Genomic DNA, 14,557 nt, shown 5'->3' on the forward strand with positions numbered 1-14,557 from the left:
TAGCATCAAGCAAATCAGGACGTAGCATCAACAGGTTAGTGTTCATCACAAACGTGGTTTTGCAGCCAGTGCAATGTTTACAAATGCGGAGTAGGCAGATGCCCATTTGGTGTATGGATTAGCACGGGGCAATAGCCGTGGCGCGGTACGTTTATATCGAGACAGATTTCCAGAACGAAGGTGTCCCGACAGGAAGACGTTCGAAGCAATTGATCGGCGTATTAGGGAGCACAGAACATTCCAGCCTATGACTGGCGACTGGGGAAGACCTAGAACGACGAGGACACCTGCAATGGACGAGGCAATTCTTCGTGCAGTTGACGATAACCCTAATGTCAGCGTCAGAGAAGTTGCTGCTGTACAAGGTAACTTTGACCACGTCACTGTATGGAGAGTGCTACGGGAGAACCAGTTGTTTCCGTACCATGTACAGCGTGTGCAGGCACTATCAACAGCTGATTGGCCTCCACGGGTACACTTCTGCGAATGGTTCATCCAGCAATGTGTCAATCCTCATTTCAGTGCAAATGTTCTCTTTACGGATGAGGCTTCATTCCAACGTGATCAAATTATAAAATTTCACAATCAACATGTGTGGGCTGACGAGAATCCGCACGCAATTGTGCAGTCACGTCATCAACACAGATTTTCTGTGAACGTTTGGGCAGACATTGTTGGTGATGTCTTGATTGGACCCCATGTTCTTCTACCTACGCTCAATGGAGCACGTTAACATGATTTCATACGGGATACTCTACCTGTGCTGCTAGAACATGTGCCTTTACAAGTACGACACAACATGTGGTTCATGCACGATGGAGCTCCTGCACATTTCAGTCGAAGTGTTCGTACGCTTCTCAATAACAGATTCGGTGACCGATGGATTGGTAGAGGCGGACCAATTCCATGGCGTCGACGCTCTCCTGACCTCAACCCTCCTGACTTTCATTTATGGGGGCATTTGAAAGCTCTTGTCTACACAACCCCGGTACCAAATGTATAGGCTCTTCGTGCTCGTATTGCGGACGGCTGTGATACAATACGCCATTCTCCAGGGCTGCATCAGCGCATCAGGGATTCCATGCGACGGAGGGTGGATGCATGGATCCTCGCTAACGGAGGACATTTATAACATTTCCTGTAACAAAGTGTTTGAAGTCATGCTGGTACGTACTGTTGCTGTGTGTTTCCATTCCATGATAAATGTGATTTGAAGAGAAGTAATAAACTGAGCTCTAACATGGAAAGTAAGCGTTTCCGGACACATGTCCACATAACATATTTTCTTTCTTTGTGTGTGAGGAATGTTTCCCGAAAATTTGGCCGTGCCTTTTTGTAACACCCTGTATAACTAAGTTCAAGGGGATAGCCTGATTTTGAGATGGAAGTAGAACGCAAGACGATAATTTCGTCTTGACCGTGATGCTTATAGCAACTTTGAAATGTAAATTCATCTTCACATACATTTCTTCTTTTTTAAATATGCGCAGTGACATTTCGGGTTGTCCGTTTCCTTGTATTGTCAGCTAGTGCGCTGCGCATTTAATAATAATAATAACTGAGCTATTACTGCACTATTACCGTTCCAAACCCGGGGTCCCGTCTAGCAAGTGAAGGGGTAGGAGGAGGATGTGGAGTAGCAACCTCGTTAATGGTAGTGCCCTGTGACGGTCCCCATCTAGGCTTACGGTCTCGAAGACGGAAGAGGAAGTGTGATTTAAGTACCAACGGTGGTGATCCTTGTGGAGTGAACCACGAACAAAAAATCAAATTTTGGACCAACAATTCCATCTTATCTTGGAATCCAGTGCCTAACTTCGAATGCTATAAAATTTCAATTGCAGTAAGGAAAGTCCCCAGAAAGAATGCACTACCGCAGGTGGTAACTCGAGAGAGAAATCCACCTTTCCGTCTTCCAATGCATTGGGGCCAAGGATTCTGTCACAACACAAATATATCTCCTGGAAGAAATAGCCAGCAGAACTGGCTTCAGAATTTCTGCAAAAATAAAAAATAAATAAAAAATATTGTAACAAACGTTAAAAATGTTCCAAAATTTCTGAAAACATATATTGGCCGAATAGAGAGGGTATGAAAATTCAAATATCTAGGGCATAGATTCCAAGAAAATGCTTTGGAAAAACCTCCAATAGACGAAAAGTTGTATAAAATGGAAGAGCAGATGGTGTCACCAAAGACCTCTGCGATAAAAAGTGCATGTCTAAAGATGTAAAAATAAGGCATTACAATACTGTAGTGAAGCCAGAATGCCTGCATGCAAAGCGAATGCCTCATACTAAACAATAATTTAGATAAATTAAAGTACAAGAAAGGCGAATTATAAAGAAAAATTTAGGACCGCAAAACACAGAAGAAGGTTGGAAATTACTAAGTAATGTTTAAATATACTAAAATATAGAAAATATTTCAAAGGTAATGAGAAAAAGAAGATTCATGTTTTTTGGATATCTGCTTCGGATGCAAGGCAGTAGATTAAGTAAAACGATTTTCAAATTTTGGGGGGTAAGGAGTCCACAACAAGCTAGGTCAACTAAGCAAAACAGGATTTAGAAAGCAACAATATAAAATAGAAGATATAAACAATAGAGAAACTTTTCAGGAAAAAGTATTGAAAATGGAAGGATTCAAAGGCACGGTACCTAAAAAGGCCGATTCCAAATGATCTGAACGCAGAAAGAAGAAAAGTAGTACTGGTAGGAAAGAAAAGAACAAAGAAGTGAATTCTTCTCAGTTAAAAAAAAATGATGATAGTAAGTTGCGCCTTTCTCGCAATTGAGGGGGAAATCGGTACCGACTGACCGTAGTGTCATCCTCTGCCAATGGCGTAATTTGAATGAAGTAACGAGGGGCGGAGGTCAGTACAGACCAGTCTCGCCCGCTGACTGTTTAGCGGACGTCGTGGCGCTACTAGTGGGTCAAGTAACACCTCTTCGAACCCAGGTCCTCCCATGATAGTCAGTCACGCCGACCCTTCAGCTACGGAGGTGGACAAAAAAGCAGCGAAAGCATTCACATTAATAGTAAAAATTAAAGAATGTACGGTGAATTATCGCTTCATATGTATACAGTTATCCCTGAAGGTAGTGAATACCTCACTATGGAAAACAAGTATTAGTTGATGGCCTAACCTGTAGATGACGGTCCTAAGCTCTAGAAGACGTAACGCCGCCGTCTGGCTCAGTAATAAATGTTACTAGACTTGACCCTACGCAGGGGTGGAGCTCTTCTTTAGCCTTATTTCCTCGAAAACTTTACACACAGCTCAAGGGAGTAGCGGCAGTTTAATAACTTGTAGGAACATTAAACGCGGCTGTGCTACCTCACAACTTTCGCCTTAGCGTAGAGAGAAGAATAATGTACTACTTAGTTTGTCTAATGTCTGTCACGACGCCTTGTTGGTAAGGTAACAACCACAGGGAACTTCCGGGTGAGAAAAAAATATTTAACATCGAAATTATAAGAATGAAATCCTGTCTGTGATATAGTACACAGAAAAGCATGTCATTTGCTCGATAAATCAGATTCTGCATACAGCCATGATGAAAAGAAAAAGTGAACACACATGACGAAGTCATAATTACGGTTCACACACATTTTATTATAAATGTTGTTTATGGCCCATATTGATATCCGTGGGTGTCAAAGCTCCGCTTCCGGGACGGGAAGGTGCTCCGGTCCTGAGTCGAACACACCCTGAGGATTAACGGCGAGTGTCGGTGTGCCGGCCAGCACGGACGTGTTTTCTTAGGCGGTTTGTCACATCTTACTAGGTCAGTACGGGGCTGGTACCCACGTGCCATCTCAGTTACACGATTCGCAAACAATTCGAAAACTTTCGCTGACTTTCCGCATGAATCACACCGCATGCAGACAGTTGGGGCGCACATATTCCGTCCGGGAGTTAACGAGGTGGCTACAAGAGGAACATCTGGATACTCTTTCAACAAACCATTCCAAATTCGTTCACAACCATGCCGAACATGCACTGATGTGAGACAAGTGCAGAAAAAAGAAGAAAAACAGATATGTTGTTTATTAAGAATTTGTAGATGTGAAGTTGTGTGTTGTGTCGTTAATCATATACGAATAAGAACGCTAATACTAAAATCCATGAGGAGTAGGCTATGTGTCAGTACTGGGTTTCGCTATCTCACTTCTCTCATCATCATCATACAACACAAACTTCTCACTGCACTACGCAAGCACCCATTAGACGCACTTACACTCTCTAAATACATATATGACACTATCTCATCTCTCTGCAGGGAAAGGGACTAATCTAGTCGGGGGAGGAGCATCCCTTACGGCATGGGGGAGGAGCATCCCTTACGGCATGTGGGATGTCCAATCGACAATGCCATACGACATTTACATTTTACTAAAATATACAATGTCTGAAGTCTTCCTACAGTCAATGTTGTGCATGATGACGTACTTGCCGCATCATGTCCGAAAAGAACAATCTGCGCAACCTGCATAACTGAATACAAGTAATTTCTCGAATATATGGAGAGGAAATTGAAGTTCGCGAGTAGAACATACGAATGACTAAATTAGGGTGTGGCTTTGTATTTTCATGCATCAACTCATATATGTATGGCCATAATAATAAAAATTGGGGAACCTTCAGTAACAGTGTTGTTCTTATTTTTCCTAGTTTATTCTCTTGATTTTAGAATAATATGGCACCCAGTATAACACGCATTTTTCTTGGCTACGAAATACTTGTTCATGAGTTATGAAAAGCTCTCTTTCCAATATTCAGGTTTATGTAAAACAATAGTGGAACAGAGGTATCAAAATGTGGGATTGGAAGACGTGACCAGAATCAGACACAGACTCAGATTACGTTTTTGTAAAGGTGAATAGTGGGTTGAATTTTTAGTTCATCGTCAGAATTAATCAAAGTGTAAGGGAATTGAATACTGAAGTACCGAAGAAGAAAAATGGTGTTGCCCATCCGATGTTCTCTCTCGCTATGGACAATGAAAACCACAGTCGGTTCCTTAGTAAGAAGAAATTGAGTTCGCTCTGAAGTGCCTTGTCACGCTGATGGGCGTGCAGCCTTCACATACTATTCTTCGATGTGTTCACATATCATGAATATGACTACGTTATACGCCACGCTGGATCATTCTTAAGCAAGCCAGGCTACGGAACAGCTGACAGTTTTTCGAACTGTTTCGTATACTGTTCTCTAGATAATACCTTTTATACTATTGCATGTAACGAGCTTTTGATCGAACTTCTACTCACGCAACGGGACAGTTTTCTACATGACCATCAACCTCCGAAATTACCGTCTACAACCTGGCTTGCTCGTATTGACGTTGTACTGTTATTGTTTTTGTACTTACGATTGCATAATGCTGCGTGACTACAAGTAACGATGCTTTCCAATGCTTATTCACTGCTTTTCATATTTTGAATGGTATGTTACCTGGCAAGCATTAACCTAATCTATACTACATTGTTAAATGCTCTGTCAAATGATCACTTTTACTTCTTGAATTGGCTCCCTATTATTTTTTGCTCAAGTTTTGTATAGTGCTTTTGTAGTCTACGTGATTGTACAAGTAGGATATGTTTCATACATGTGTTTCAGATCTGAAGATGGTTGCAGATAGCAACCGAAACTAGTCATCGAACTTTGTGATAGGAAAATTGCGATCTAGGTATTAAAACTTTTACTTTTAATGTTTTTTTTTTATTTTATAAACCGCACTAAGAACACGGTCTCCCCCCTGACGACGTCAGAAAAAGACGCATTGAAGAGCTGCAGTCATTTGTATCTTCTTTTCAATCGGATACAGTAAAAGGATTTGAAAGTAAGTTTTAGATGTGGGATTAAAGTCCATCCTGAAACAGCATTAATTGCCAGATTCATTGAAGACGTTTCTGTCCTCTCTGGTAATGAAAATGAATAGCGGGACCTGCTGAATGGAGAGAAGCCTATTGACAGTAATCCAAAGAAAAACGGGAGTCTTAAGGTTTAGCAAGAACTCCGCAAACAGCTGTATTTTGAACCAGTTTTATTTAGGCAATATCTGTTTCATGGCCTGTAGCCACAGCATTTGGTGCACATTTAAACAGTAAGAAATAAACAATGATAATGGTTCAACGACTAGACATAAGAGTAATACCAGAACCATAAACACCAAATTGCCAGATGAGATAAAAACACAGATGTACTTAAAAACATTAAAACATGGTTAAGAACATGGCGAAGAATACAGAAGGCCCTGCCTCGGTAGTTGGTTAGACATGCACTTTGGTCCCCTCCCACCAACCAACCAACGAGCCATAGACATGCAATTAATGTGCTACAAGCCACAACGCCGGTACTGTTAAATGGAACTGGTTCAAAATTCAGCTGTTTATAGAGTTCTTGTTACAAGATGTACTACCGCAGCAGCAGATGCCCTGGCCATACTCGTTTGTAGAAATCAGATTAATGACAAACTTAATGTCAAACTTGGGAACTAGGTAGTAGAAAAAGTTAAGTGATTCTCTTAACTTGGAAGAAAAGTAACACATGACAGATGAAACAAGGAAGATGTAAGAAGCACACTAGCACAAGCAATGAAAATATTCTTCAGCGACAGAAGTCTATTAGTACGAAAAATAGGCCTTTACTAGAGGAAGAAATTTGTAACAATGTGTGTTTGAGGTACGACATCGAGTGGGAGTAAACCCTGAACTATCGGAAAACTGTGGAAACAAGAGAATCAAAATCTGAAGTGTAATGCTACAAAGAATGCTGAAAATGGAACAGATTGTTAAGAAAGATAAAAGAAGGAAATATGTGGAAAACACTAAGTAGAAGCAGGAACGTGTGTTTCATTGTACTGACGAAAGCCGTGTTGGAAAACATCCTAAGAAAAGGTCGAGATTGGAAAACGAGCTAAGTTAGAGAAGGAATGAGATTGACGATACTGCGAGCGGTCTGGCAACGCAGTGTTTTTTTGGTTGGGTAGACCGGTGTGTTCATACCAGATACTCAGAGAATGCTGTCGGTGAAGTTGTGTTTCTGTTGTGCGTTAAGAAAATGGAACAGCGGAATTTAGAACAACATTTTGCCATCACGTTTTGTGTTAAGATTAGGGAATCCGCGAGTGTGACCTCTCAAAAATTTTAACAGGCCTATGGGGAACATTCCGTATCAAGAGCACAACTTTTCCACGGGCACAAATCATTTTTGAAAGGTAGAGAACACGTTGAAGATCGCTGAGGGAGACCTTCAACATCAAAACCAGACGAAAACATCGAACGTGTATGTGCTCTTGTGAGTTGAGACGTCGTTTACCAATAAGCATTACGGGTAACCTATTAAATTTAAGGACTTTTATCAAATTTTCACCGAAGCTTTGCACATGTGAAATGTTTGTGTCAAAATGGTGCCAAAAAACTCACAACTGAGCAAAAAGACTATCGAAGAAACGTGTGCGTCCATGTTCCCGAGAGTGTTGCCAATGATCAAGGCTGGTTCAGCAGTGAGATCACAGGTGATGAACCCTGGAGTTTTGAGTTCAGTCCTGAGACAAGGGTGGTACACTGGGACACCTCCTCGATTGAAAAAGGCTCGAATGTGCAAATCAAAGACTAAAACAATGCTGATTTGCTTTTTTGACCATAGGGGTATCGTGCATAAAGAAGTTGTTCCTCCAATACAAACTGTCAACCAATAGTCTTACTTATATGTCCTTGAAAGGCTCAGGATAAGGGTTACTCTAGTGAGACTAGACAATGCAGACAAGTGGATGCTGCATCATGACGACGCTCCATGTCTCACGGCCACCACGGAATTTTTCGCCTCAGAAGGCGTTAGTGTGGTTCCACGTACACACACACACACACACACACACACACACACACACACACACACGCTATTCACCTGATGGGAGACCTTGAAACTTTTTTCTTTTCCCTAAATTAAAAGAATGTCTTAAAAGTGCGCCATTTTGGGACTCTAGAGTCAAAAACATGTGACGGATATGTTAAAGGCCTTACTACTAGAAGCCTTTAAGCGCTGCTACCACTTTCAACCTGTGTATAGCTGCCGAAAATAACTATTTTGAAGTGGAAAATATTGTTGTTTGAAAAAAATGAACACTTGGTACATAAAAAACCATCTCATTACTTTTCTCAAACTTCTCATATGTAGTACAAATAACTGAGGACGTCGAGTATATATGCTACTCTGAGAAGAAGAATTTGTCATAAGGGAGGAATTAATGCCGGACCCTGTCAGACCTAGCAGCATTGTGATAACAAATAAATGAGATTATACAATAGTACCAACCATGCTTATTTCGTTTACAGTTAATTCCATTTCTGGCAGAGAGACTTCGTCAATACCTAAGATTAATACGTTAGAGCTGTAAACGAATTTTACTGACCTAAGCTGGCACTGTTTCCTTATAATATATGGTATATTTTCTGGACAGGTGGTAATCGTTTCCGTTGTACTATTGCTCTCCGGAAAAAATGAACTGCTTAGCTCTCCATGCATCGATAACGTCAAAAGCTCCTTTCGCAGTACACGGAAACATAATGCTTATACAACGAACAAGAGAAACGGGCGGAACGTTTAGGGATTATATACACCTTGGACGGTTTCGATAAGGAGCCAGGAAATGTTAAAAGATCCCATGTTCGGGATATTACTTGGAAGAAGACACTCTACATTTTAACTCGGGAGCACAAGGACCTTTGTGCACTCTCTTTAAAAAATTTTGCAGGTTTTCAGCGTTAGGGCATTTGCAATCAATGTGTCAATTTTGGAATCATTACGAAACGTATATTATTAGGTATTACACCATGACCTTCAGTTAGTCAACAGGTGTGTACGATTGAATACAGAACATATACAAGGTCGTGATAGTTACAGTAAATGTTAAAGTGTCGTCTCAATCATCTACACACAGTGCAAGGTCAAACCTTCATCACAATTTTTATACACAGATCTCTAACAGCGATCAAGATAAGAATCACGTAACTTTACTGTTACAATATTATGAAAGGGATAGTTGCTGCTCACCATGTAGCGGAGATGCAGAGTCGTGGATAGGCACAACAAGAAGACTGTTAACAAATAATCTTTCAGCCAACAAGGCCTTCGTCAAGCAGACGACCGGCACACACGCGCGCTCATACACACACACACACACACACACACACACACACACAAGCGCGAGCGCGAGCGCAAATTAAACTCACACCCACACATGAACACGTCTGTGGCAACTGAGCCGGCCGCTGTGGGCGAGCGGTTCTAGGTGCTTCAGTCTGGAACAGCGCGACTGCTACGGTCGCAGGTTCGAATCCTGCCTCGGGCATGGATGTGTGTGATGTCCTTAGGTTAATTAGGTTTAAGTGCTAAGTTCTAGGGGACTGATGACCTCAGATGTTAAGTCCCATAGTGCTCAGAGCCATTTTGTGGCAACTGAAGCCACACTACCACTTTGTGACGGTCGTCTATTTTTCACAAAGGCCTTGTTGCCTGAAGCCTATTTCATGACAGTCTTTTTGTTCTGCCTCTCTGCGACTCAGCATCTCCGCTGTATAATGAGTAGCAAATATCCCTTTCATAATATTGTTACATTCTATCATGGCTTTTCCGTTGTTTCTAACCTTAATGTTGCAACTTATTTACATAAGTATCACGTAATTTTACTCTTTTGATGATGGAACCCTGATCTTCGAAAAACGCGTAAATTTTAGTGCTTTTTAAACTGTAAATATGAGTTTGGGCCAACATTTCAACATAGATGAATGAGGAAGACTGCGAACGAATTATTTCATCCCTAACCTAAATATAACCTTGTATGAGGCCTGCTTTAGACACTGACACTGTCACACATACACACACACACACACACACACACACACACACACACACACACACACACACGAAAACATATGTGACCTGATCGCGTCACTTATGCACAGTTTGTGACGGCATATTTTAAGGTACAGCAAATAAAAACAAAACACATAGGAAAAAGTAAGTAAACTGTATATTGCTTCAAAATTAATCGCCTTGATTGTTAATACCTTTTTCCCATTGTGCGACCTGATGGTCAATACCTTAGTGGAAAAGATTGGCGGATGCCCATTAAACCATAATTGTACACAGATGTGCACCACTTAGTTCGAAGAAATTCGAAGGCCACTAATGCCTTTCTTCAGGGCTTCGAAAATACGAAAATCGCATGGGAAAAGATAGGGACTGTATGGGGGCTGTGTAAGGGCTCTCCAGAAAATCCTGCGGAGCGGAGTCGTAGGCATTATTCTGCAACAGAATGGTGCTGTCCGTCAACACTGCTGAGGGCGCCGTTTCAGTTTTTGCAAAGTGTCCACGTACCGCTGTGCGTTAATTGTGGCTCCGTGTTCCAGAAAGTCGGTGAGCAGCACACCCTTGCCCTTATTGAAAAAGTCCATGGTGATTTGCAGGAGATGGGGTGCCTGTTTTTTCGACTACGCTGCAAAAGTGTCACTGGAAAGTTCTTACACATCCTCCGACCAGCCCCAATCTCTCCTCATGAGACTTCCATATTTTTGAGCCCTTAAATTCATCGGACGAAGAGGTGCACATCTGGGTATAGTCATGGTTTCGTAGGCAACCGCAAACGTTTTTCTGTAAAGACGCTGATCATCATGTCTTACAGTAGAACAAATGTGTAAACATTTATGGCGATTACTTTCGAAACAGTTTGCTTACTTTTCATTTGTCTCCATTTCTTAGTTCGTTGCCGTTTATCGCTCTTACACGGTATCTTGTCACACGTTCTATCAAAACCGACCTCCTCAATGCTAGTATACCGGCTGTCATGCACGAGGTTTGTCTGTGATTGTAGAGGTATGTGCTTTTGCCAATTATGTTTTATAGTTGTCGCCTTCAGCTGAGACATTACTAGCCAAAAAATCAGAGACTGAAATATTTAAGAAGGAGACGCTGTGAATAAATTGTCGTAACTGACGTGTAGATATTTACATCTCATGTCTACGTGACTTGTCGTGAGACTCTAAAATAAAAATTTGATTTGATTTTGCAGTGAATGTTACTCATAGTACAGTTATTATGGTCCCTGAATGATGCACCTATTAACTTTGTCGTAATCTGTGAGCTACCTTTGTTCAACGGCCGACTGTCCATCGCTTCACGTGAGGGCGCTGTTTGTGCGTATGGAGCCCGTCGTCGCTGCCACGTGTGTTGACGCTACTTCTTCAGCTCTTGATATAATCTATTTAAGTCTGGGAGGCCCATAATTCTTTTACTCGTCTTTTCTTTGGAGTTCCTTTGTGGTTGCTGCTGCAACGGCTTGTTGTTCTAAGTAGGAATTTGTGTGTATAAGCCCTGCACCTCCTGACTTTTTAAAGCCACTGTCAGCGCCTTTGGCGCAGACGCGAACCGCTGACAGCGATACGCAGCAACTGTTTAATCCAGGACTTTCTTGCGTCGCATCCTGGATCACTATGGGAGACGTGGCAGTGCGCAAGGCACTGATTCCGCCGCTACCCCTCCCTCCTTTCTGATGTGCTATTTTTGCTGTACTTCGCGCGTAGGCCAAATAAATTCGCTCTAAAAGGCCAAAACTGAATACTATCCGACTTTTCTCTGCCGTACTGCTCCGCCCCTAGACCTCATAAATAGTTCCTGACTTGGCAGTTGAGCACAACACGGAAATAAAAATTACGAACATCATAATTATTATACCGAATATCACAAACGCAAGCGGTCGACCCTAAAAGACAACATCCTATGTTAGCATGTGCTTCGGATATGTACGCTTGTAAGACATGTGGTACGGTAACCAATGGTACGAGGGTAAAAAGCACACAGGAGAAAGCTTTCTAGTGTGTGCATAACTCGTCGTCTTCGGAGGTCCGCGAGTTGACGTTATGTTGGTTATTTGATTACACATGCTTACATACATATTCAGATGGGTGCATCTGTCCCACAATACATACATCTAATGTTCAGGAAGACGCAGAAGTAAATGTATGTATTGGGTAAGTCGCTGTACAGTAAATGGGGGAAAGTACTTTGTACCAATATTAACGTTGCCTCTCCTATTCCGTTGGCTTATTTAGTGAAGAAAATTGACCGTCTGTATTCTTCTGCAAACATGCTAATTTCACTTATCTCATGACCCCTACACGAGTTATACGATGGTGGCATCAGAATAGTCGCGCTGTCTTTCTCGACAAGAGGTTCGCTGAATTTATTCGGCAGGTTCCCAGAGAGAATAACAAGTTCTCCGAACACATATTTTGCATGTTCATATTGTCAATATGGGCCAGTTAAGATTCCAACAATGCATTCCTGAATTCTTTCGATTTATGCCAAAAGAACTCCAAATACTGAAACAGTGCTCTACTTGTGATCACAGTAGCCACTTGCAAAGCGATTTCTTTTACAGACACATATTTTCTGAGAACCTTTCTAAGAAATCTATGTCTACCAATTGTCTTCGCTAACACTGATTCATGTCGAGATGGTTACTTTGAAAGTTCGTGGCTGATTTTCTTCCTGAACTCTGAAATAATCCGAGCTTGTATTCCTTCTCTAATGACCCCGTTGTCTAATTTTCCTTTTTCTTTCTGGTGTTTCGCCAGATATTTCTAGTCTCGTTTTTGTAATGTGTAACACCAGTCAAACCAAACAAATACTGCTCATCTCATGTCTCATGGGACGCCCAATTTGATTGGAAAGCGTAAGTTCGGTTCCCAGTACAAACAAAATTATGTTTAAAGCAGAATTTTACGTGCCAATACAGAGGTTCCAAGTTAGTTTAGTGGGATATCCGTTTTATCAAAAATGTTCAAATGTGTGTGAAATCTTATGGGACTTAACTGCTCAGGTCATCAATCCCTAAGCTTACACATTACTTAACCTAAATTATCCTAAGCACAAACACACACACCCATGACCGAGGGATGACTCGTGCCTCCACCGGGACCAGCCACACAATCCATGACTGCTGCGTCCCAGACCACTCGGATAATCCCGCGCGGCTCCGTTTTATCGATATGTGTTATCAAGGACAGTAAAACGCGAAAAATAATCAACACAGCAACAGTGACAGCGCCACCCCAATCCGCGCTACCTTCTAACCGCAAACAGCAGTTCTGCTCAGCTGCTGATAGAGTACTGGTTATCCTTCGTGTTGTACAGGTTCCCACTGATACTTATCGCTAAACAGTACATCGCGCTAAACTATTTTGGAACCGCACTATCGAATGGGCATGTAAAATTTCGTGGTAAAAATCAATTTTCGTGACGGGAAACAAACCGACGGTTTCCGTTGCTACTGAGCGTCACATGAAACACGTAATGAACAGTATTGGTTTGTGCCGCCTGCAGGTACATATTACACAAACACAATTGCAAATATCTGACGAAATACCAGAGAACGTGCTGCAGACGACTCTTAGGATAGACTCAGTTTCCGGGGGGTTCACAGAGCGAGATGGTGCATTGATTAGCACACTGGACTCGCATTCGGGAGGACGATGGTTCAGAACCGCGTCCGGTCATCCTAGTTTAGGTTTTCCGTGATTTCCCTAAATCGCTTCAGGTAAATGCCTTTTGAAAGGGCACGGCCGCCTTCCTTCGCCATCCATTCCTAACCCTGCGGGACCGATGACCTCGCTGTTTGGTTTCATCCCCCCGCATCAACCAACCAACCAACACGGTGTTCCAAAGTCTTTGCATCAAACGTCAAGGGGTGACAGATCACATCTTCGGGAACATCTTTGATTAGAGACAAAACGTTCGCTGACACTTTCACGGCGACATTAGGCATCTTTTATAAATAGCTATGCTTCTGACAGGTGGCAGTGTTCGTATGCAGTGTCTTTTGCCTATAATTCAGTCGTCTGGGTTAGCATGGCAAAATAAAAGTTGATAATTGTCTTCGAAAACATCTTTCTCTTCGTACTGATATTCATTTTTATGTTTTGCTTCCTTAAAATGACACTATTATTTTACTAGGGTAGATAGTATTTAGCATACTGGGTTCATCTCCCTGCTGTCATCGCTTGACGTTTCTCGTAAAGACTCTGAAACACCCTGAACACCGGGCGTCCCTCTCGAGAGCCATCAGGTGCATATTACCTTAATGTTTCGGCAGGATATGTGCAACCTGGTCCTTGCGTTGTTAGCTGGAGTCAGTACAAGCAAATACTGCTCATCACGTCTATCATGTGATGCTCACTCTGAATGGAAAGTGTAGGTTTTTCTCCTGTTACACACACACACACACACACACACACACACACACACACACATAGAAATTTATAGAGGAATTTTACGTGCCCATTCGTGAGAGCGGTTCAAAGTTAGTCTAGTGCGATATCTGTTTTATCGATATGTACTAACAGTGAGGGTAAAACCCGAAGACTAAGCAAAATTCCAGCAGCGACTGGGCAGCGCTGCTGCATGGCAGTAGCAGTCAGTACGGCGCAGAATGTGTTTGTACTTACTCCAGCTACACAGTGAGAAAACGAAATTAAAAATGTCTCCTGAAAC

Source organism: Schistocerca cancellata, chromosome 5 (genome assembly GCF_023864275.1).
Source record: "Schistocerca cancellata isolate TAMUIC-IGC-003103 chromosome 5, iqSchCanc2.1, whole genome shotgun sequence".
NCBI lineage: Eukaryota > Metazoa > Arthropoda > Insecta > Orthoptera > Acrididae > Schistocerca > Schistocerca cancellata.